The sequence below is a fragment of the Pristiophorus japonicus genome, chromosome 21 (genome assembly GCF_044704955.1).
Source record: "Pristiophorus japonicus isolate sPriJap1 chromosome 21, sPriJap1.hap1, whole genome shotgun sequence".
Lineage (NCBI taxonomy): Eukaryota > Metazoa > Chordata > Chondrichthyes > Pristiophoridae > Pristiophorus > Pristiophorus japonicus.
This window is the reverse complement of record NC_091997.1, coordinates 28,565,006-28,587,449: the sequence shown is the minus strand read 5'-3', so window position 1 is coordinate 28,587,449 and position 22,444 is coordinate 28,565,006. Positions and strand designations below refer to the sequence as shown.

The 22,444-nt window shown below is 46.4% G+C and overlaps 3 non-coding genes across 3 annotated transcripts; 2 read left to right on the top strand and 1 right to left on the bottom strand.

The window, feature by feature from the left end:
- Nucleotides 1-4,266: 4,266 nt before the first annotated feature.
- trnac-gca (transfer RNA cysteine (anticodon GCA)) lies at nucleotides 4,267-4,338 on the bottom strand. The gene has a single exon. It is a non-coding gene; the product is annotated as a tRNA-Cys (tRNA).
- Nucleotides 4,339-5,417: 1,079 nt separating this feature from the next.
- On the top strand, nucleotides 5,418-5,489 carry trnac-gca (transfer RNA cysteine (anticodon GCA)). The gene has a single exon. It is a non-coding gene; the product is annotated as a tRNA-Cys (tRNA).
- Nucleotides 5,490-14,063: 8,574 nt separating this feature from the next.
- trnac-gca (transfer RNA cysteine (anticodon GCA)) lies at nucleotides 14,064-14,135 on the top strand. Its single transcript has one exon. It is a non-coding gene; the product is annotated as a tRNA-Cys (tRNA).
- The last annotated feature ends 8,309 nt before the right edge of the window (nucleotides 14,136-22,444 follow it).

The following is a 22,444-nucleotide window of genomic DNA, read 5'->3' as shown; positions in this document are numbered from 1 at the left end:
GCCCCTGGTTGTTGACCCCCCCTGCTAAGGGAAATAGGCCCTTTCTATCCACTTTATCTAGGCTCCTCATAATTTTATACACCTCAATGAAGTCTCCCCTCAGCCTCCTCTGTTCCAAGAAAAACAAACCCAGCCTATCCAATCTCATAGCTGAGATTCTCTACTCCCGTCAACATCCTCATAAATCTCCTCTGTACCCTCTCCAGTGCAATCACATCCTTCATGTAATACAGTAACCAGAACTGCATGCAGTACTCTAGCTATGGCCTAACTAGTGTTTATACAGTTCAAGCATAACCCCCCCTGCTCTTGTATTCTATGCCTTGGCTAATAAAGGCAAGCATTCCGTATGCCTTCTTAATCACCTTATCCATCTGGCCTGCCTACCTTCAGTGATCTGTGGACATGCACCCTAAGGTCCCTTTGTTCCTCTACACTTCTCAATGTCGTACCATTTAATGTGTATTCACTTTCCTTGTTAGCCCTCCCCAAATGCATTAGCTCACAGTTCTCCGGATTAAATTCCATTTGCCATGTTCTGCCCACCTGACCAGTTGATTGATATATCTGTCATGTTTTCCAATTACTTACCATATTCCTCCTTACTGCAACTGAAAACGGTGTAAGTCACTATTTTTAATGCATCCTCAAAGCAAGCTCCTTGAGAATGAATCCATTGCTGATTAATTTTCAGTACCAACAACAACTTGAATTTATATAGTGCCTTTAACATAGTAAAATGACCCAAGGCGCTTTACAGGAGCGTTATCGTACAAAATTTGACACCGAGCCACATAAGGAGATATTAGGGACACGTAGGTTTTAAGGAGCATCTTAAAGGAAGAGAGGGAGTTAGAAAGGCAGAGAGGTTTAGGGAGGAAATTCCAGAGCTTAGAGCCCAGATAGCTAAAGGCACGGCCACCAATGGTGGAGCGATTAAAATCGCAGATGCGCAAAAGGCCAGAATTAGAGGAACACAGAGATCTCGGAGGGTTGTGGGGATGGAGGTGATTACAGAGATAGGGAGGGTCGAGGCCATGGAGGGATTTATAAACAAGGATGAGAATTTTGAAATCGAGGCATTGCTTAACCAGGAGCCAATGTAGGTCAGCGAGCACAGGGAGTGATGCGTGAGCGGGACTTGGTGCGAGTTGGGATACAGGCTGCCGAGTTTTGGATCATCTCAAGTTTACGTAGGGTAGAATGTGGGAGGTCAATTTTGCCACAGCGATAAGTCCCAGGCAATAGTGATATCGATCCTTTTGAGTCACAGTGATTTCAAGCTTCAATTTATGACATTTTCAATTTTCCTCTCCTCTGCTGAAGTCTTCGGAGGGCGAAATTGGAAATTGGAAAATCTGGTGGTATGACTTTAATAGCACTAAATTTCAGGCGGGGCACGAATCCGGCATCAAATGCGATTCCACCTGTTATGCGTTTCCACTCGTCTACTTTCACCCCCATTGACTCTTACTGGTGTAAGGTTCCACAGGTGCTGACCACACTCCTCAAACTCAGCTATGTAACTGTTCTTTACGGGAGAGCCAGCACAGTGTGTGGCAGCAGGCTATTCTATTCAACCAAGGGGAGCATCGCAGTCAGGACCAATCCTGGCCTCACCTGGCATTTACATATATGCTTTTTGCAGAAGGGGTCACTGGATAGTTAACAGCAAATTCCACATATATAACATGGAATATGACACTCCAGTGCAGTACTGAGGGAGTGCTGCACTGTCAGAGGTACCATCTATCGGATGAGCCATTAAACCGAGTCCCTGTCTGCTCTCTCAGGTGGACGTAAAATGTCCCATGGCACTATTTCGAAGAAGAGCAGGGGAGTTATCCCCTGTGTCCTGACCAATATTTATCCCTCAACCAACATCACTAAAACAGATTATCTGGTCATTATCACATTGCTGTTTGTGGGAGCTTGCTGTGTGCAAATTGGCTGCCGTGTTTCCTATATTACAGCAGTGACTACACTTCAAAAAGTACTTATTTGTCTGTAAAGCGCTTTGGGACATCCGGTGGTCATGAAAGGCACTATATACATGCAAGTCTTTCTTTCTCCCAGCATATGACGTCCCAAAGCGCTTTACAGTCAATGAAGTACTTTTTGAAGTGTAGTCACTGTTGTAATGTAGGAAACACGGCAGCCAATTTGCGCACAGCAAGCTCCCACAAACAGCAATGTGATAATAACCAGAGTAGAATAGCCAATCACAGATATAATGCAGTCTTATATACAAGACACTGCCAATCCACTGGCAATTCTCTATATTACTCACAGTTGCACAAAAGTTTCACAGCTCACACAAACACACGTGAAAGTTGTATAAAATCCTTTCCTCATTAAAAATAATATGTATTTTGCAGCTCTTCAGAGTGGCATTTTAAAAAGAATTCCCTTTGAAAGGAATATGGCTAAACTTGAGATCCCTCTATCTGGGATGCAGCGTGAGCAGCTGGTTACTGAGGGATAGTGGCCCCAGTCCTGTCACTGGAGAAGTACCTCATATCTCACTTAATCTGGGAATCTCAGTGCATCCAGATAACATGTTGCCATTATAGGACAGCGTCTTCATGGAAAAGAATTTGGCAAGATTTGGCAAAAAAGAAAAGAAAGACTTGCATTTCTATAGCGCCTTTTACAACCTCGGGACATTGCATAACCCTTTACAGCCAATGAAGCATTTTTGAAGTGTAGTCACTGTTGTAATGTAGGAAACGCGGCAGCCAATTTGTGCACAGCAAGCTCCCACAAACATTGGCGCTGGTTGCGGGATAAATATTGGCCAGGACCCCAAGCTTTGTGCCTTCTACACCTGCTCTGTGAGAACTGAAGAAGGAATATTGCAATGATTTGTGAATTACATATTTTTAATAATCGGTGAATACAGTTTTAAATGTATATGATGGGGATTGGTCTTTCTTATACAGTCACAGGACACTAGTTCCTGCATAGCAATGGAGTGAAACAAGATATCACAACCTGACTGGTTCTGTCAAACTTTCTAAGTGCTGGCAAAGTCATATTTTTAATAAAAGAATTAGGAATTACATGAATTCTAGTAAGTAAATTTGTTTTAGTTTTGAGCTTTAAATGTAAATATAGTTGCTTTTGGTCAATGCGAGTCTGATGCGATATTATCCCACCTTCCTCACTTTCGGTCCTTTATCTTCACCACCCCTGCCCTGCCCCACCCCCACCATTCCATTCATCGATTGCTAGTATAGACAGACCTTACACCCAACGACGAAGTGACGGTATGGATATATGGGAGGAGACGGTCCGGAATATCCCTGTATCCCTCTTCCGCTGACAGGCAACATGCTGGGCAAGTGATTGTGTGGTGCACAATATCGCTGACAAATCCCACACATTTCTACACGTGTCACGTGCAGTGCGATTTTTCTGCTCGAGTATTGCAGCTTCACAAAGATGTCCAGAGGCAGTGGTATTATGCCCCGAGTTGTTCTGATGTGGAATGCACTGCCTGAAAGAATGGTGGAACAAGATTCAATAATAACTTTCAAAAAGGAATTGGATAAATACTTATAGAATCATAGAATCATAGAAAAATTACAGCACAGAAGGAGGTCATTCGGCCCATCGTGTCCCCGCCGGCTGACAAAGAGCTATCTAGCCTAATCCCATTCTCCATTCTTGGTCCTTAGCCCTTAAGTTACGGCACTTCAAGTGTACATCCAAGCACTCTTTAAATGTGGCGGGGGTTTCTGCCTCTACCACCCTTTCAGGCAGTGAGTTCCAGACTCCCACCATCCTCTGGGTGATGAAATGTTTCCTCATCTCCCCTCTAATCCTTCCACCGACGACTGGTTATTGACTTCTCTGCTCAGGGAAATGTGTCTTTTCTATCCACTCGATCTATGACTTGAAGGGTGGGGGAGGGGGAATCTGCAGAGATGTGGGGAAAGAGAAGGGAAGTGAAACTAATTCGATAGTTGTTTCAAAGAGCCGGTCTCTTTCTGTGCTGTATCATTCGATGATTCTGTGATTTTCTGGCTGGATCTGGGTGGGGACAAATTACTTCCTGCATCAAATCAGGCGATCTTACAATGACTCACTGACCAAACAAATGGATTAAAAAGAAAAGGAAGTGAGACATTAAATGCTTAATTTTTTGCAGCTAATCGTTTTACAATTTGTAACTATTTCATTTCTTTCATTATGCTAATAAAATCATATCCTTCATCCCGACTTTTTTTTAAATAATTACTTGGCAGAAATATAAAGTCGTTAAGGGGGCACCCGGATTTGAACCAGGGACCTCTTGATCTGCAGTCAAATGCTCTACCACTGAGCTATACCCCCTTTTGTGAAAAGCACAAACTCCATGAAGAGATCAATGGCTATTTCTCCCTGTCGGTTCTCACTGTGTTTTAAGGATCAGTCGATTTACAACTTCTATGGAACAAATTGCAATTAACTATGGAGAAATAGATAGATTTAAAGTTTCTCTTTTAGCTCTCTCTAGTGGGGACAAACTTGCACTGCATGTTATAAACACAATGTACCAGTGATCAATTTCCACGGTCTTTACTTCCTGACCCTTAACATATGATTGGGAGCTGGAGGAGTGAGGAGGGAAAGTTCGACACAAAGTTCATAATGTCTGCAGACTCTTCCAATCTCGGTCCTACTCTTTGGACCTGTGCTCCGAAAACTTCTGCGACCCGTTTCCCTTATTAAAAGCGACCTATTAGAGCATGCGTTTGGCTCGAACAATGTATTTTTGGAAGCACTGACGAAATACCTTGATATGACACTGTCCAGAATAAATTGGATTCTGCAGTCAAATACTCTACCACTAAGCCACACCTGCAACTGCCTTTAATATTACCAATCAAAAAAGTCCAAGAAGTTATTTGTGTGAGAAACTGGAGGTCAGGAGGATGGGTCCAAATGGCTATCGGGGTCCATACATGTGTAGCAAGGCATTCGGTTGTCTCTCGCACTATGCTTCATTCTAAAGAAAACAATATCTGAAGTTGCACGAGAGAAGCATTAAATGGAAAAAACAGACGTGCATTGAGTTAAGCACTCCTACACAAAAACAAGCATTCACTATAAGTATAAAGAGAACATTTTATAATGTAGGACGTGTAATACAGACGAACTCCACTGCATGTCGCAGAAGCCAGTTGTCCGCCCCCAGCGATAGGACATACTTTTTTTTGCATTTTCTCTCCTTAGCTCAACCAGTTTGGGATCATGTCCGGAAAACATGACAAAAAATGAGCAAAAACACAACAGTTAATACAGAATGGAAAAAGTGACTATATTTTCCCCATCGCTCTCTGTAGAACTTTACCAAATTACAGTCACTTGCAGTCAAAAGCAGCAATTTGCTGTCAAATTTTAAGCGACATTGCAGCGAACAGCTGTAGGTTGGGGGTATAGCTCAGTGGTAGAGCATTTGACTGCAGATCAAGAGGTCCCTGGTTCAAATCCGGGTGCCCCCTTATGCTGAACTGGCCAAAGCATATGTTTGGTGTCTATTTTATAGGGATACAATCGTAATTGTCATTAAAATGTAAAACACAGGCTTTTTCATCATCATAGGCATTTCCTCGAAATAGAGAAAGACTTGCTTCCACTCGAAAGGTGAGTTCTCAGGTGTACAGTCCAATACGGGAATTACAGTCTCTGTCACAGGTGGGACAGACAGTTGTTGAAGGAAAGGGTGGGTGGGGGAGCATGGTTTGCTGCACGCTCCTTCCGCTGTGGGTGCATGTTTTCTGCATGCTCCCGGCGACAAGACTCGAGGTGCTCAGCGCCCTCCCGGATGCATAAGAACATAAGAATTAGGAACAGGAAAAGGCCATCTAGCCCCTCGAGCCTGCTCCGCCATTCAACAAGATCATGGCTGATCTGGCCGTGGACTCAGCTCCACTTACCTCCCCGTAACCCTTAATTCCCTTATTGGTTAAAAATTTATCTATCCATGACTTGAATACATTCAATGAGCTAGCCTCAACTGCTTCCTTGGGGAGAGAATTCCACAGATTCACAACCCTCTGGGAGAAGAAATTCCTTCTCAACTCGGTTTTAAATTGGCTCCCCCGTATTTTGAGGCAGTGCCCCCTAGTTCTAGTCTCCCCGACCAGTGGAAACAACCTCTCTGCCTCTATCTTGTCTATCCCTTTCATGATTTTAAATGTTTCTATAAGATTACCCCTCATCCTTCTGAACTCCAATGAGTAAAGACCCAGTCTACTCAATCTATCATCATAAGATAACCCCCTCATCTCCGGAATCAGCCGAGTGAATCGTCTCTGTACCCCCTCCAAAGCTAGTATATCCTTCCTTAAGTAAGGTGCCAAAACTGCACACAGTACTCCAGGTGCGGCCTCACCAATACCTTATACAGTTGCAGCAGGACCTCCCTGCTTTTGTACTCCATCCCTCTCGCAATGAAGGCCAACATTCCATTCGCCTTCCTGATTACCTGCTGCACCTGCAAACTAACCTTTTGGGATTCATGCACAAGGATCTACCGGTACGCTCACGGCCTTCCGTGAGAGGTGGGCACCGGAGGGACTGGAGTGCATCATCACGCCCGGCAACCAAATTTTAATTTGATTTTACGTTTTAAAGTTAATTTGTTTTAATTGCCGGTGCTTTTAGTGTCCCCTTCCCTTTTATAGGGGGCACTGGGGAAAAATTGTGATTTTAGTGCCCAAAAAAAAAAAAAAAAAGAAAAACACAAAAAAAAAGGGGGGAAAAAAAAGGGCCTTGTAAATGTCTGGGGTGTCACCCAGGTCGGGTGGCACCGTTTCATGTTTTATGTTTTGCAGGTGAACTCCAAAAAGAGTTTCATGCACAAGGATCCACCGGTACGCTCGCGGCCTTCCGTGAGAGGTGGGCACCGGAGGGACTGGAGTGCATCATCACGCCCGGCAACCAAATTTTAATTTGATTTTATGTTTTTAAGTTAATTTGTTTTAATTGCCGGTGCTTTTAGTGTCCCCCTCCCCTTTTATAGGGGGCACTTGGAGAAAAATTCGATTCTGTGCCCAAAAAACCCCCCCCCCCAAAAAAAGGGCATCGTAAATGTTGGTGTTTCCCCCAGATCGGGGGGCACGGTTTAATGTTTTTTGTTTGCTCCTAAAAGAGTTTCATGCACAAGGATCCACCGGTACGCTCGCGGCCTTCCGCGAGAGGTGGGCACCGGAGGGACTGGAGTGCATCATCACACCCAGCAACCAAATTTTAATTTGATTTTATGTTTTTAAGTTAATTTGTTTTAATTGCCGGTGCTGTTAGTGTCCCCCTCCCCTTTTATAGGGGGCACTTGGAGGAAAAAAAATACGATTTTGTGCCCAAAAAAACCCCCCCAAAAAAAACAAAAAACAAAAATAAAATAAAAGGGCCTTGTAAATGTTCGGTGTTTCCCCCAGATCGGGGGGCACGGTTTAATGTTTTTTGTTTGCTCCCAAAAGAGTTCATGCACAAGGACTCCCAGGTCCCTCTGCGCTGCAGCATGTTGTAACTTATCCCCATTCAAATAATATTCCCTTTTACTGTTTTTTTTTCCAAGGTGGATGACCTCACATTTTCCGACATTGTATTCCATCTGCCAAACCTTAGCCCATTCGCTTAACCTATCTAAATCTCTTTGCAGCCTCTTTGTGTCCTCTACACAACCCGCTTTCCCACTAATCTTTGTGTCATCTGCAAATTTTGTTACACTACACTCCGTCCCCTCTTCCAGGTCATCTATGTATATTGTAAACAGTTGTGGTCCCAGCACCGATCCCTGTGGCACACCACTAACCACCGATTTCCAACCCGAAAAGGATCCATTTATCTCGACTCTCTGCTTTCTGTTCGCCAGCCAATTCTCTATCCATGCTAATACATTTCCTCTGACTCTGCGTACCTTTATCTTCTGCAGTAACCTTTTGTGTGGCACTTTATCGAATGCCTTTTGGAAATCCAAATACACCACATCCATCGGTACACCTCTATCCACCATGCTCGTTATATCCTCAAAGAATTCCAGTAAATTAGTTAAACATGATTTCCCCTTCATGAATCCATGTTGTGTCTGCTTGATTGCACTATTCCTAGCTAGATGTCCCGCTATTTCTTCCTTAATGATAGTTTCAAGCATTTTCCCCACTACAGATGTTAAACTAACCGGCCTATAGTTATCTGCCTTTTGTCTGCCCCCTTTTTTAAACAGAGGCGTTACATTAGCTGCTTTCCAATCCGCTGTTACCTCCCCAGAGTCCAGAGAATTTTGATAGATTATAACGAATGCATCTGCTATAACTTCCACCATCTCTTTTAATACCCTGGGATGCATTTCATCAGGACCAGGGGACTTGTCTACGTTGAGTCCCATTAGCCTGTCCAGCACTACCCCCCTAGTGATAGTGATTGTCTCAAGGTCCTCCCTTCCCTCATTCCTGTGACCAGCAATTTTTGGAATGGTTTTTGTGTTTTCCACTGTGAAGACCGAAGCAAAATAATTATTTAAGGTCTCAGCCATTTCCACATTTCCCATTATTAAATCCCCCTTCTCATCTTCTAAGGGACCAACATTTACTTTATTCACTCTTTTCCATTTTATCCATCTGTAAAAGCTTTTACTATCTGTTTTTATGTTTTGCGCAAGTTTACCCTCATAATCTATCTTTCCTTTCTTTATTGCTTTCTTTGTCATTCTTTGCTGTTGTTTAAAATTTTCCCAATCTTCTAGTTTCCCATTAACCTTGGCCACCTTATACGCATTGGTTTTTAATTTGATACTCTCCTTTATTTCCTTGGTTATCCACGGCTGGTTATCCCTTCTCTTGCCACCCTTCTTTTTCACTGGAATATATTTTTGTTGAACACTATGAAAGAGCTCCTTAAAAGTCCTCCACTGTTCCTCAATTGTGTCACCGTTTCGTCTGTGTTTCCAGTCGACTTTAGCCAACTCTGCCCTCATCCCACTGTAGTCCCCTTTGTTTAAGCTTAGTGCACTCGTTTGAGACACTACTTCCTCACCCTCAATCTGTATTACAAATTCTGTATTACAGTTCCTCCACAGGGCGGTCTTTGGCCAGGGATTCCCAAGTGCCGGTGGGGATGTTGCACTTAATCAAGGAGGCTTTGACGATGTCCTTAAAATGTTTCCTCTGCCCACCTGGGGCTTGCTTGCCATGTAAGAATTCTGAGTAGAATGCTTGCATTGGGAGTCTCGTGTCGGGCATGCAGACAATGTGGCCCGCCCAACAGAGATGGTTTAGTGTGGTCAGTACTTCGACGCTGGGGATGTTGGCCTGATCGAGAACACTGATGTTGGTGTATCTGTCTTCCCAGTGGATTTGCAGGATCCTGCGGAGGTATTCTTCCAGCGATTTGAGGTGTCTACTGTATATGGTCTATGTCTCTGAGCCATACAGGAGGGCGGGTATCACTACAGCCCTGTAGACTATAAGCTTGGTGCCAGATTTGAGGTCCTGGTCTTCAAACACTGTCTTCCTCAGGTGACCGAAGGCTGTGCTGGCACATTGGAGGTGGCGTTGAACCTCACCATCGATGTCTGCCCATGCTGATAGTTGGCTCCCGAGGTATGGCAAATGGTCCACGTTGTCCAAGGCCACGCCATGGATTTTGATAACCAGGGGGCAGTGCTGTGTGGCGGGGTCAGGTTGGTGGAGGACCTTTGTCTTACAGATGTTTGGTGTAAGGCCCATGCTTTCGTACGCCTTGATGAAGATGTTGATGATGGCTTAGTGTTGAGTTTCTGAATGTGCGCAGAGGCAAGCATCGTCCGCTTACTGTAGTCCAATGACAGAGGATGGGACGCCATTGGATCTAACCTGGAGGCGACGTCAGTTGAACAGGTTCCCATTGGTTCTATAGTCTACTTTCACTCCAGCGGGGAGCTTGTTGAGAGTGAGATGGAGCATTGCAGTGAGGAAGATTGAGAAGAGCATTGAGGCGATGATGCAGTGCTGCTTGACTCTGGTCCGGACGTGGATTGGGTCTGTGGTGGATCCGTTGGTCAGGATCATGGATTGTATGTCGTTGGTGGAACAGGCCTTGCTGATAGTAGGCTCCCGAGGGATGGAAATGGTCCACATTATCCTAGGCCACGCCATGGATTTTGGTGACCGGGGGGCAGTGAATGGTGACAAAATTTTAGGGGCAGCTGCAATGGAGGAGGATGCTCCATAGTCACTCACAGTTACCAGTGTCAAAGGCCTTTGTGAGGTCAAAGAAGGGTTGCTGCTGTTCCCTGCATTTCTCTTGTAGTTGTTGAACGGTGAAGATCTTGTCCGTTGTACCTCTTAGTGGACGGAATCCGCATTGTGATTCTGGGAGGAACTCTTCAGACATAGGGAGAAGACGGTTGAGGAGAAGTTTGCGATGACTTTCCCAGTGATCGACAGTGGTCGATTCCTCTATAGTTGCCGTAGTCGGACTTGTCCCCTTTTTTGAAGATGGTCATGCTTACGGCATCTCTGAGATTTCCCGGCATGCTCACCTAATCATTAAACAATGTCCCTTACCTCAATACCCGCCCTCCTGCTGAATGTGTCTTCTTAGGCGGTCCCTCGTATCGATGATGACCCACTTCCACACCAAAAAGGGATGAGTTCACAGGTGTTTCGATGAAGGAAACTACAGATTGAAGGGTTGAAGATGCCTGTGCATGGATTTTTTTAACATGTGGTGGCGGTTGCACAACAGCCACCACACAGGCTTGACAGAGTTTGGTCTTGGTCCAGTGGCAAGGATTAACCAAGATGACTGGAGACCAGCTCTGCTGCGCGGGCCTAGTGCACGCACATATCGCAGTGTGGGCTGGCCCATGCTGCCCCTGGGCCCACGCCTCTTCTGGGCCCTGATCACGTTGCTCCTGGGCCCAGATCTCTCTCCGTTCCTCTGCCCCGATCATTTGCCGCACCTCTATTGTACCTGGGCCTCACCGATGTTCCTGCCCACGCTCCAATCGGCGACCTGAGTTTTGGTGACGTCACCCAGTCACCCTCCTCGAAGCTGTCGCTCTCCTGGAACGGCTCGCGTTGTACCTTGAAGTGGCATGCTGGTGTTTCCTCACTGGTCAGGGCACCACGATCAATGTGTAATGTGATATTAGTGGGTTCACACTCTGGGATATTAGTTATGAGACTTTAGCAAAAATTAAAATGAATTAATGCCTTTAGGAATTTCACAATAATTCACTATTGAAATAAAAACAGAAAATCCTGGAAATACTCAGCAGGTCAGACAGCATCTGTGGAGAGAGAAACAGAGTTAACGTTTCAGATCGATGACCCTTCGTCAGAACTCATTCACTATTGATTTTGGACTACAGGATTTTAACTGACAAGTTATTAAGGCTCGGCCGAAGGCTGGGCTGGCGCACTGGAGGCGATGCTGAATCTCCGCATCAATGTCTGCCTTTGTTGATAAGAGGCTCCTGAGATATGGGAAATGGTCCACGTTGTCCAGGGCCGCGCTGTTGATCTTGATGATTGGAGGGCAGTGCTGTGCGGCGGTGACAGGCTGGTGGAGGACCTTTGGCTTACGGTGAATATGTTGACTATATCCTGGAGTTCAGCCTCTGAATGTGCACAGGTGCAGGTGTCGTCCGCATACTGCAGCTCAACGACAGAGGTTGGGGTGATCTTGGATGGCGTAGGTTAAACAGCTTCCCACTGATTCTTTCGATCAATTTCACTCCAGCGGGGAGCTTGTTGATTGTGAGTTGGAGCATGGTGGTGAGGAAGATTGAGAAGAGGGTTGGAGTGATATCGCAGCCCTGTTTGACCCCGGTCCGGTCGTGGATTGGGTCTGTAATGAATCCGTTGGTAAGGGTCACGGCCTGCATGTCATCATGAAACAGGCGAAGGATGTTGACAAACGTTTAGGGGCATCCGAAATGGAGGAGGACGCTCCATAGACCCTCACGGTTAACAGTGTCAAAGGTCTTTGTAAGATCGAAAAAGGCCATGTATAAGGGCTGGCGCTGCTCCCTGCATTTTTCCTGCAACTGGCATGCTGCCGTCTGAGGAAAAGAGTGTTTGAAGACCAGGCCCTCAAATCTACCACCAAACTCATGGTCTACAAGGCTCTAGTAATACCCGCCCTCCTGTATGGATCTGAGGCATGGACGATGTATTGAAGGCACGTCAAGTCACTGGAGATATATCACTGACGATGTCTCCGCAAGATCCTGCAAATCCCCTGTGAGGACAGGTGCACCAATATCAGTGTCCTCGACCAGGCTAACATCCCCAGTATTGAAGCACTGACCACACTCGATCAGCTTCACTGGGCAGGCCACATAGTACGCAGGCCAGATACAAGATTCCCTAAGCAAATGCTTTATACGGAGCTCCTTCATGGTAAACGGGCCAAAGGAGGACATTATAAGGACACACTTAAAACCTCGCTGGTAAAGTGCAACATCACCACTGACACCTGGGAGACCCTGGCCGCAGACCGCCCGAGGTGGAGGAAGTCCATCCGGGAGGGCGTTGAGCTCCTCGAGGCGCAACGCAAAAAGCATAAGGAGGCCAAGCGCAGGCAGCGGAAGGAGCATGTGGCAAACCAGCCCCACCGACCCCTTCCCTCAACGAATGTCTGTCCCACCTGTAACAGGGACTTTGGTTTTCATATCGGACTGTTCAACCATCAAAGAACTCACTTTGGGAGTGAAAGCAAGTCTTCCTCGATTCAGAGGGAGTGCCTATGATGATGATATTAAGCCTCTCACAGACCTGACAATGTTGTCGTTTGAAATGTGTTTTTACTAATTTTTAGTGTTTCACTTGCGATTTCCTCAAAGTTTTCTAAATGCTTTCATCCATGTGGCAGGACTAAATTTACAGCTTTCCATGTGTATCACTAATGGGTAGAGAAGATAAGAAGATAAGAAATAGGAGCAGGAGTAGGCCATTTGGCCCCTTGAGCCTGCTCCGCCATTTAGTAAAATCATAAGGTTGGCATGCAGGTACAGCAGGCGGTTAAGAAAGCAAATGGCATGTTGGCCTTCATAGCGAGGGGATTTGAGTACAGGGGCAGGGAGGTGTTGCTACAGTTGTACAGGGCCTTGGTGAGGCCACACCTGGAGTATTGTGTACAGTTTTGGTCTCCTAACTTGAGGAAGGACATTCTTGCTATTGAGGGAGTGCAGTGAAGATTCACCAGACTGATTCCTGGGATGGTGGGACTGACCTATCAAGAAAGACTGGATCAACTGGGCTTGTATTCACTGGAGTTCAGAAGAATGAGAGGGGACCTCATAGAAACGTATAAAATTCTGACGGGTTTAGACAGGTTAGATGCAGGAAGAATGTTCCCAATGTTGGGGAAGTCCAGAACCAGGGGTCACAGTCTAAGGATAAGGGGTAAGCCATTTAGGACCGAGATGAGGAGAAACTTCTTCACCCAGAGAGTGGTGAACCTGTGGAATTCTCTACCACAGAAAGTAGTTGAGGCCAATTCACTAAATATATTCAAAAGAGAGTTAGATGAAGTCCTTACTACTAGGGGGATCAAGGGGTATGGCGAGAAAGCAGGAATGGGGTACTGAAGTTGCATGTTCAGCCATGAACTCATTGAATGGCGGTGCAGGCTAGAAGGGCTGAATGGCCTACTCCTGCACCTATTTTCTATGTTTCTATGTTTCTATGTTATCGCGCAATAATCTGTCTATCTCCACCTTAAATATATGCAATGACCCAGCCTCCACAGCTCTCCGGGGCAGAATATTCCAAAGATTCACGACCCTCTGAGAGAAGATAAAAACTCCACAGTAAGTTTGCAGTCGTCGGGTACTCTCGTCGTGCCTAGTCACAGAGCCGGTAGTGCCCCGTTGCTAACAACAGGAGGCGCAAAGGAACCAGTTTGGGATCATGTCCGGAAAACATGACAGAAAATGCAAAAACACAACAGTTAATACAGAATGGAAAAAGTGACTATATTTTTCCCATCTCTCTCTGTGGAACATTACCAAAATAGTCACTTGCAGTCAAAGGCAGCACTTTACTGTTAAAATTTAAGTGACATTGCAGAAGGTAACTGTTGGTGGGGGTATAGCTCAGTGGTAGAGCATTTGACTGCAGATCAAGAGGTCCCTGGTTCAAATCCGGGTGCCCCCTTATGCTGTACTGGCCAAAGCATATGTTTGGTGTCTATTTTATAGGGATACAATCGTAATTGTCATTAAAATGTAAAACACAGGCTTTTTCATCATCATAGGCATTTCCTCGAAATCGAGGAAGACTTGCTTCCACTCTAAAGGTGAGTTCTCAGGTGTGCAGTCCAATACGGGAATTACAGTCTCTGTCACAGGTGGGACAGACAGTTGTTGAAGGAAAGGGTGGGTGGGGGAGCATGGTTTGCTGCACGCTACTTCCGCTGTGGGTGCATGTTTTCTGCATGCTCTTGGCGACAAGACTCGAGGTGCTCAGCGCCCTCCCGGATGCAGTTCCTCCACAGGGCGGTCTTTGGCCAGGGATTCTTAAGTGCCGGTGGGGATGTTGCACTTAATCAAGGAGGCATTGAGGGTGTCCTTAAAACATTTCCTCTGCCCACCTGGGGCAATTCTAAGTAGAGTGCTTGCTTTGGGAGTCTCGTGTCGGGCATGCGGACGATGTGGCCCGTCCAATGGAGATGGTCGAGTGTGGGCTGATCGAGAACATTGACGTTGGTGTGTCTGTCCTCCCAGTGAATGGTGACAAACTTTTGAGCCATATAGGAGGGCGGGTATCACTGCAGCCCTGTAGACTATAAGCTTGGTGCCAGATTTGAGGTCCTAGTCTTCAAACACTCTCTTCCTCAGGTGACTGAAGGCTGTGCTGGCCCATTGGAGGCGGCATTGAACCTTATCATCGATGTCTGCCCTTGCTGATAGTAGGCTCCCAAGGTATGGAAAATGGTCCACATTGTCCAAGGATTTTGATAACCAGGGGGCAGTGCTGTGTGGTGGGGTCAGGTTGGTGGAGGACCTTTGTCTTACGGATGTATAGTGTAAGGTCCATGCTTTCATATGCCTTGGTGAAGATGTTGACGATGGCTTGGTGTTGAGCCTCTGAATATGCGCAGACACATGCGTCGCCCGCGTACTGTAGTTTGATGACAGAGGATGGGACGACATTGGATCTAGCCTGGAGGCGACGTATGTTGAACAGATTCCCATTGGTTCTATAGTTTAGTTCCACTCCAGTTGGGAGCTTGTTGAGAGTGAGATGGAGCATTGCAGCGAGAAAGATCGAGAAGAGCATTGGTGCAATGACGCAGTCCTGCTTGATCCCGGTCCAGACGTGGATCGGGTCTGTGGTGGATCCGTTGATCAGGATCATGGCTTGCATGTCGCTGTGGAGCAGGCCTTGCTGATAGTAGGCTCCCGAGGGATGAAAAATGTTCTACGTTGTCCTAGGCCGCGCCGTGGATTTTGATGACCGGGGGCAGTGAATGGTGACAAACTTTTAGGGGCAGCCGAAATGGAGGAAGATGCTCCATAGTCACTCACGGTTACCAGTGTCAAAGGCCTTTGTGAGGTCAAAGAAGGGTTGATGCTGTTCCCTGCATTTCTCTTGTAGTTGTTGCGCGGTGAAGATCTTGTCCGTTGTACCTCTTAGTGGACGGAATCCGCATTGTGACTCTGGGAGGAACTCTTCAGACATAGGGAGAAGACGGTTGAGGAGAAGTTTGCGATGACTTTCCCAGTGACCGAAAGCAGGGCGATTTCTCTATAGTTGCCGCAGTTGGACAATCCCATTTTTTGAAGATGGTCACGATTATAACATCGCTGAGATCTCCTGGCATGTTCTCCGAGACATTAGGCAATGTCCCTTACCCCAATACCCGCCCTCCTGATTAATGTGTCTTCTTAGGCGGTCCCTCGTATCGAGGATGACCCACTTCCACACCAAAAAGGGATGAGTTCACAGGTGTTTCACAGATTGAAGGGTGGAAGATGCCTCCGCATGGATTTTTTTTAACATGTGGTGGCGGTTGCACACCAGTCACCACACAGGCTTGACAGAGCTAGGTCTTGGTCCAGTGGCAAGGTTTAACCAAAACGACTGGAGACCAGCTCTGCCATGCAGGCCTAGTGCACACACATATCGCAGTATGAACTGGCTCATGCTGCCCCTGGGCTCACGCCTCTTCTGGGTCCCAATCACGTTGCTCCTGGGCCCAGATCTCTCTCCGTCCCTCTGCCCCGATCATTTGCCACACCTCCGCCCCGATCTTTCGCTGCACCTCTGCTGTACCTGGGCCTCGCCGATGTAGCGGCCCACGCTACAATTGGCGACCTGGGTTTTGGTGACCTCACCCAGTCACCCTCCTCGAAGCCGTCGCTATCCTCGAACGGCTCGCGTGGTATCTTGAAGTGCCATGCTGGTGTTTCCTCACTGGTTGGGGCACCACGATCAATGTGATAGGCGTTTCTGCGGCCGCAACCGAGACTCCAGGATGGTATGTTGCCTCCCTGGTGCAAGGGTCAAGGATGTCTCGGAGCGGGTGCAGGACATTCTAAAAAGGGAGGGAGAACAGCCAGTTATCGTGGTGCACATTGGTACCAACGATATAGGTAAAAAAAGGGATGAGGTCCTACGAAACGAATTTAAGGAGCTAGGAGCTAAATTAAAAAGTAGGACCTCAAAAGTAGTAATCTCAGGATTGCAACCAGTGCCACGTGCTAGTCAGAGTAGGAATCGCAGGATAGCGCAGATGAATACATGGCTTGAGCAGTGGTGCAGCAGGGAGGGATTCAAATTCCTGGGGCATTGGAACCGGTTCTGGGGGAGGTGGGACCAGTACAAACCGGACGGTCTGCACCTGGGCAGGACCGGAACCAATGTCCTGGGAGAGTGTTTGCTAGTGCTGTTGGGGAGGAGTTAAACTAATATGGCAGGGGGATGGGAACCAATGCAGGGAGACAGAGAGAAACAAAAAGGAGACAAAAGCAAAAGACAGAAAGGAGATGAGGAAAAGTGGAGGGCAGAGAAACCCAAGGCAAAGAACAAAAGGGCCACTGTACAGCAAAATTCTAAAAGGACAAAGGGTGTTAAAAAAACAAGCCTGAAGGCTTTGTGTCTTAATGCAAGGAGTATCCGTAATAAGGTGGATGAATTAACTGTGCAAATAGATGTTAACAAATATGATGTGATTGGGATTACAGAGACGTGGCTCCAGGATGATCAGGGCTGGGAACTCAACATCCAGGGGTATTCAACATTCAGGAAGGATAGAATAAAAGGAAAAGGAGGTGGGGTAGCATTGCTGATTAAGGAGGAGATTAATGCAATAGTTGGGAAGAACATTAGCTTGGATGATGTGGAATCTATATGGGTAGAGCTGCAGAACACCAAAGGGCAAAAAATGTTAGTGGGAGTTGTGTACAGACCTCCAAACAGTAGTAGTGATGTTGGGGACGGCATTAAACAGGAAATTAGGGGTGCATGCAATAAAGGTGCAGCAGTTATAATGGGTGACTTTAATATGCACATAGATTGGGCTAACCAAACTGGAAGCAATACGGTGGAGGAGGATTTCCTGGAGTGCATAAGGGATGGTTTTCTAGACCAATATGTCGAGGAACCAACTAGGGAGGAGGCCATCTTAGACTGGGTGTTGTGTAACGAGAGAGGATTAATTAGCAATCTCGTGCGAGGCCCCATGGGGAAGAGTGACCATAATATGATGCAATTCTGCATTAGGATGGAGAATGAAACAGTTAATTCATAGACCATGGTCCAGAACTTAAAGAAGGCTAACTTTGAAGGTATGAGGCGTGAATTGGCTAGGATAGATTGGCGAATGATACTTAAGGGGTTGACTGTGGATGGGCAATGGCAGACATTTAGAGACCGCATGGATGAACTACAACAATTGTACATTCCTGTCTGGCGTAAAAATAAAAAAGGGAAGGTGGCTCAACCGTGGCTATCAAGGGAAATCAGGGATAGTATTAAAGCCAAGGAAGTGGCATACAAATTGGCCAGAAATAGCAGCAAACCCGGGGACTGGGAGAAATTTAGAACTCAGCAGAGGAGGACAAAGGGTTTGATTAGGGCATGGAAAATGGAGTACGAGAAGAAGCTAGCAGGGAACATTAAGACGGATTGCAAAAGTTTCTATAGATAAGTAAAGAAAAAATGGTTCGTAAAGACAAACGTAGGTCCCCTGCAGTCAGAATCAGGGGAAGTCATAACGGGGAACAAAGAAATGGCAGACCAATTGAACAAGTACTTTGGTTCGGTATTCACTAAGGAGGACACAAACAACCTTCCGGATATAAAAGGGGTCAGAGGGTCTAGTAAGGAGGAGGAACTGAGGGAAATCCTTATTAGTCGGGAAATTGTGTTGGGGAAATTGATGGGATTGAAGGCCGATAAATCTCCAGGGCCTGATGGACTGCATCCCAGAGTACTTAAGGAGGTGGCCTTGGAAATAGCGGATGCATTGACAGTCATTTTCCAACATTCCATTGACTCTGGATCAGTTCCTATCGAGTGGAGGGTAGCCAATGTAACCCCACTTTTTAAAAAAGGAGGGAGAGAGAAAGCAGGGAATTATAGACCGGTCAGCCTGACCTCAGTAGTGGGTAAAATGATGGAATCAATTATTAAGGATGTCATAGCAGCGCATTTGGAAAGAGGTGACATGATAGGTCCAAGTCAGCATGGATTTGTGAAAGGGAAATCATGCTTGACAAATCTTCTGGAATTTTTTGAGGATGTTTCCAGTAGAGTGGACAAGGGAGAACCAGTTGATGTGGTGTATTTGGACTTTCAGAAGGCTTTCGACAAGGTCCCACACAAGAGATTAATGTGCAAAGTTAAAGCACATGAGATTGGGGGTAGTGTGCTGACATGGATTGAGAACTGGTTGTCAGACAGGAAGCAAAGAGTAGGAGTAAAAGGGTACTTTTCAGAATGGCAGGCAGTGACTAGTGGGGTACCGCAAGGTTCTGTGCTGGGGCCCCAGCTGTTTACACTGTACATTAATGATTTAGATGAGGGGATTAAATGTAGTATCTCCAAATTTGCAGATGACACTAAGTTGGGTGGCAGTGTGAGCTGCGAGGAGGATGTTATGAGGCTGCAGAGTGACTTGGATAGGTTAGGTGAGTGGGCAAATGCATGGCAGATGAAGTATCATGTGGATAAATGTGAGGTTATCCACTTTGGTGGTAAAAACAAAGAGACAGACTATGATCTGAATGGTGACAGATTAGGAAAAGGGGAGGTGCAAAGAGACCTGGGTGTCATGGTACATCAGTCATTAAAGGTTGGCATGCAGGTACAGCAGGCGGTTAAGAAAGCAAATGGCATGTTGGCCTTCATAGCGAGGGGATTTGAGTACAGGGGCAGGGAGGTGTTGCTACAGTTGTACAGGGCCTTGGTGAGGCCACACCTGGAGTATTATGTACAGTTTTGGTCTCCTAACTTGAGGAAGGACATTCTTGCTATTGAGGGAGTGCAGCGAAGGTTCACCAGACTGATTCCCGGGATGGCCGGACTGACCTATCAAGAAAGATTGGATCAACTGGGCTTGTATTCACTGGAGTTCAGAAGAATGAGAGGGGACCTCATAGAAACGTTTAAAATTCTGACGGGTTTAGACAGGTTAGATGCAGGAAGAATGTTCCCAATGTTGGGGAAGTCCAGAACCAGGGGTCACAGTCTAAGGATAAGGGGTAAGCCATTTAGGACCGAGATGAGGAGAAACTTCTTCACCCAGAGAGTGGTGAACCTGTGATATTCTCTACCACAGAAAGTTGTTGAGGCCAATTCACTAAATATATTCAAAAAGGAGTTAGATGAAGTCCTTACTACTAGGGGGATCAAGGGGTATGGCGAGAAAGCAGGAATGGGCTACTGAAGTTGCATGTTCAGCCATTAACTCATTGAATGGCGGTGCAGGCTAGAAGGGCCGAATGGCCTACTCCTGCACCTATTTTCTATGTTTCTATGTTTCTATTTTAATGTGATATTAGTGGGTTAACACTCTGCATATTATTTATGAAACTTTAGCAAAAATTAAAATGAATTCATGCTTTACGGAATTTCACACTACATTCACTATTGAAATAAAAACAGAAAATCCTGGAAATACTCAGCAGGTCAGGCAACATCTGTGGAGAGAGAAACAGAGTTAACGTTTCAGATCGATGACCATTTGTCAGAACTCATTCACTATTGATTTTGGACTACAGGATTTTAACTGACAAGTTATTAAGCCTCTCACAGGCCTGACAATGTTGTCGTTTGAAATGTGTTTTTACTGATTTTTAGTGTTTCACTTGCGATTTCCTCAATGTTTTCTATATGCTTTCATCCATGTGGCAGGTCTAAATTGACAGCTTTCCATGTGTACCACTAGTGGATAAAGAAGATAAGAAGTTTGGTATCATGTCCGGAAAATATGACAGAAAATGCAAAAACACAACAGTTAATACAGAATGGAAAAAGTGACTATATTTTTCCCATCTCTCTCTGTGGAACATTACCAAAATAGTCACTTGCCGTCAAAGGCAGCACTTTACTATCAAAATTTAAGTGACATTGCAGCAAGTAGCCATCAGTAGGGGTATAGCTCAGTGATAGAGCATGTGATTGCAGATCAAGAGGTCCCTAGCTCAAATCTGGGTGTCCCCTTATGCTGTACTGGCCAAAGCATATGTTTGGTGTCTATTTTGTCGGGATACAATTGTAATTGTCATTAAAATGTAAAACACAGGCTTTTTCATCATCATAGGCATTTCCTCGAAATTGAGGAAGATTTGCTTCCACTCTAAAAGTGAGCTCTCAGGTGGTTGTACAGTCCAATACAGGAATTACAGTCTCTGTCACAGCTGGGACAGACATTGGTTGGAGGAAAGGGTGGGTGGGACTGGTTTGCCGCACGTTACTTCCACTGTCTGCGCTTGTGTTCTGCATGCTCTCGGCAACGAGACTCGAAGTGCTCAGCGTCCTCCTGGATGCTCTTCCTCCACTTAGGGCAGTCTTTGGCCAGGGATTCCCAGGTGCTGGTGGGGATGTTGCACTTAATCAAAGAGGCTTTGAGGGTGTCTTTAAAAGATTTTCTCTGCCCACCTGGGTCTCGCTTGCCATGTAGGAATTCTGAGTAGAGCGCTTGCTTTGGGAGTCTCGTGTCGGGCATGCGGGCGATGTGGCCCGCCGAACGGAGATGGTCAAGTGTGGTCAGTGCTTCGATGCTGGGGATGTTGGCCTGATCGAGAACACTGACATTGGTGTGTCTGTCCTCCCAGTGGATTTGCAGGATCTTGCGGAGGTATTTCTCCAGCGCTTTAAGGTGCCTACTGTATATGGTCCACGTCTCTGAGCCATACAGGAGGGCGGGTATCACTACAGCCCTACAAACTATAAGCTTGGTGCAAGATTTGAGGTCCTGGTCTTCAAATACTCTCTTCCTCAGGCGACCGAAGGCTGCACTGGCACACTGGAGGCGGCGTTGGACCTTGTCATCGATGTCTGCCCATGCTGATAGTAGGCTCCCGAGGTATAGCAAATGGTCCACGTTATCCAAGGCCACGCCATGGATTTTGATGACCAGGGGGCAGTGCTGTGTGGTGGGGTCAGGTTGGTGGAGGACCTTTGTCTTACGGATGTTTAGTGTAAGGCCCATGCTTTCGCACGCCTTGATGAAGATGTTGATGATGGCTTAGTGTTGAGCTTCTGAATGTGCGCAGACGCAAGCGTCGTCCGCTTACTATAGTTCGATGACAGAGGATGGGACGCCATTGGATCTAACCTGGAGGCGACGTAGGTTGAACAGTTTCCCATTGGTTCTATAGTTTACTTCCACTCCAGCGGGGAGCTTGTTGAGAGTGAGATGGAGCATTGCAGTGAGGAAGATTGAGAAGAGCATTGGCACGATGATGCAGTGCTGCTTGACTCTGGTCCGGACGTGGATTGGGTCTGTGGTGGATCCGTTGGTCAGGATCATGGCTTGCATGTTGTCATGGAGTAGGCCTTGCTGATAGTAAGATCCTGAGGGATGGAAATGGTCCACATTATCCTTGGCCACGCCGTGGATTTTGGTGACCGGGGGACAGTGAATGGTGACAAACTTTTAGGGGCAGCCGAAATGGAGGAGGATGCTCCATAGTCACTCATGGTTACCAGTGTCAAAGGCCTTTGTGAGGTCAAAGAAGGGTTGATGCTGTTCCCTGCATTTCTCTTGTAGTTGTTGCGCGTTGACGATCTTGTCCGTTGTACCTCTTAGTGGACGGAATCCGCATTGTGACTCTGGGAGGAGCTCTTCAGCTACAGGGACAACACGGTTGAGGAGAATTCTTGCGATGACTTTCCCAGTGATCGACAGCAGGGCAGTTCCCCTGTAGTTGCCGCAGTTGGACTTGTCCCATTTTTTGAAGTTGGTCACGATTACGGCATAGCTGAGATCTCCTGGCATGCTCTCCTAGACATTA